The sequence below is a fragment of the Moschus berezovskii genome, chromosome 11, assembly GCF_049115385.1.
Source record: "Moschus berezovskii isolate FMDL1 chromosome 11, NW_MosBer_1.0, whole genome shotgun sequence".
Taxonomy (NCBI): Eukaryota; Metazoa; Chordata; class Mammalia; order Artiodactyla; family Moschidae; genus Moschus; species Moschus berezovskii.
In genome coordinates, this window is record NC_142470.1 from 37,193,364 (window position 1) to 37,196,271 (window position 2,908).

Sequence of the window (2,908 nt, forward strand, 5' to 3'; positions counted from 1 at the left end):
CATGAGGAACACTGGGCTGGAAGAAGCACAAGCTGGAATCAAGACTGCCGGGAGAAAGATCAATAACCTCAGATATGCAGATGACACCACCCTTATGGCAGAAAGTGAAGAGAAACTCAAAAGCCTTTTGATGAAAGTGAAAGAGGAGAGTGAAAAGTTTGGCTTGAAGCTCAACATTCAGAAAACAAAGATCATGGCATCTGGTCCCATCACTTCATGGCAAATAGATGGGGAAACAGTGGAAACAGTGTCAGACTTTATTTGGGGGAGCTCCAAAATCACTGCAGATGCTGATTGCAGCCATGAAATTAAAAGACGCTTGCTCCTTGGAAGGAAAGTTATGACCAACCTAGATAGCATATTAAAAAGCAGAGACATTACTTTGCCAACAAAGGTCCGTCTAGTCAAGGCTATGTTTTTTCCCGTGGTCATGTATGAATGTGAGAGTTGGACTGTGAAGAAAGCTGATCGCTGAAGAATTGATGCTTTTGAACTGTGGTGTTGGAGAAGACTCTTTTTTTTTTTTTTTTTAAGAGAAGTAAGCCTTTATTTTCTCATTTCACAAGTAATGCTGGCCCGGTTGGCTGCTTTTTGGTGATTAGTCAAAAAGACCAAATCCCATATCCTCGTCCGACTCCTCCGACTCTTCCTTTGCTTCAACCTTGGCTGGGGCTGCGGTGGCGGCCGCAGGGGCAGCAGTGGTGGCAGCAGCCGCGGGGACAGCAGCCACAAATGCAGATGGATCAGCCAGGAAGGCCTTGACCTTTTCAGCAAGTGGGAAGGTGTAATCAGTCTCCACAGACAAAGCCAGGACCCGCTTGTACCCATTGATGATAGAATGGGGTACAGATGCAACAGTCGGGTAACCAATCTGCAGGCATACGCTGGCAACATTGCGGACACCCTCCAGGAAACGGGAATGCAGAGTTTCCTCTGTGATGTCGAGCACTTCAGGGTTGTAGATGCTGCCATTGTCAAACACCTGCTGGATGACCAGCCCGAAGGAGAAGGGGGAGATGTTCAGCATGTTCAGCAGTGTTGCTTCACTGGCGCCCACCTTATCTCCGGTCTTAATCAGCTGCACATCGCTCAGGATTTCAATCGTGGCCCTGGAGATCTTAGTGGTGATGCCTAAAGCCTGGAAGAAGGAGGTCTTCTCGGGCCCCAGACCAGTGTTCTGGGCTGGCACAGTGACTTCGCATGGCGCTATGGCACCAGCACGGGCGGCAGCTGGCACCTTGTTGGCCAGCAGCATGTCCCTGATCTCAGTGAGGTCCTCCTTGGTGAACACGAAGCCCACATTCCCCCGGATGTGAGGCAACAGTTTCTCCAGAGCCGGGTTGTTTTCCAGATGCCCCCGGATGGCCTTGCGCATCATCGTGTTCTTGCCCATCAGCACCACAGCTTTCCCACGGAGGGACATGCGGATCTGCTGCATCTGCTTGGAGCCCACGTTGTCTGCTCCCACAATGAAGCATTTTGGATAATCATCCAGAAGTTGGATGATCTTAAGGAAGTAGTTGGACTTCCAGGTCGCCCTGTCTTCCCTGGGCATCACGGCGGTGCGTCAGGGATTGCCACGCAGGGTTTAAAGACGATGTCACTCACACGAGGACGCCTGGCGAGAGCGGAGAAGACTCTTGAGAGTCCCTTGGACTGCAAGGAGATCCAACCATTCCATTCTAAAGGAGATCAGTCCTGGGTGTTCATTGGAAGGACTGATGCTAAAGCTGAAACTGCAATACTTTGGCCACCTCATGCGAAGAGTGGACTCACTGGAAAATACTCCGATGCTGGGAGGGATTGGGGGCGGGAGGAGACGGGGACAACAGAGAATGAGATGGCTGCATGGCATCACCGACTCGATGGACATGAGTTTGAGTGAACTCCGGGAGTTGGTGATGGACAGGGAGGCCTGGTGTGCTGTGATTCATGGGGTCACAAAGAGTCGGACACAACTGAGCGACTGAACTGAACTGAACTGAACTGATGAATCTCCAAAATCCTAGTAAAAAGCAAACATTTTTCCACCAAAGGACTGCAGAGGCCACCCTCTCCTGCCTATGCATAGCTCTGTGTGGCTTTCTAAATATACCAGCTCCGTGCACTTGACTATTCCCCTCATCAGACTGGTGAGCTCTTTGAAGGGAGGGGCTGTGTCTAATGCATACCATAAGAGGATGGAAAACAGTCTGCAAGATAAGTTCCCAGGAGAGAGAGAGGTGAATATTAAAAAGTTATCACACCTATGGCTAATTAGCACATGAAAAGATGTTCAATAATGCTAATTATTAGTGAAATGCAAATCAGAACTATAATGAGGTACCCACCTCACACAGGTCAGAATGGCCATCATTAAAAACTCTACAAATAGCAAATGCTGGAGAGGATGTGGAGTAAACATCCTGTGGTGGGAAGGTAAATTGGTGCAGCCACTATGGAAAACAGCATGGAGGTTCCTCAGAAAACTCAGAGTTGCTATAGAATCCAGCAATCCTATTCTTGGGCATATACCAGACAAAACTATCATTCAAAAAGATACATGCACCCCTATGTTCACAGAAGCACTATTCACAACAGTCAAGACAGGAAAACTACCTAAATGTCCACCAACAGATGAACGGATAAAGAAGACATGGTGCATATACACATGTAATATTATTCAGCTATTAAAACAAACAAAATAATTCCATTTGCAGCAATGTGAATGGAACTAGAGATTATCACACAAAATGAAGTAAGTTGAGGAATTTCCTGGCAGTCTAGTGGTTAAGACTTCCACTGTTAGGGCCTGGTTCAAACCCTGGTTGGAGAACTAAGATCTGACGTGCCACATGGTACAGCCAATTTAAAAAAAAAAAAGTGAAGTAAGTCAGAAAGATAAATACCACAAATCACTTATATGTGC

General features: G+C 47.4%; 1 pseudogene; it reads right to left on the reverse strand.

The window, feature by feature from the left end:
- Nucleotides 1–535: 535 nt before the first annotated feature.
- Nucleotides 536–1,626, reverse strand: LOC129539200 (large ribosomal subunit protein uL10 pseudogene; annotated as a pseudogene).
- Nucleotides 1,627–2,908: the final 1,282 nt, after the last annotated feature.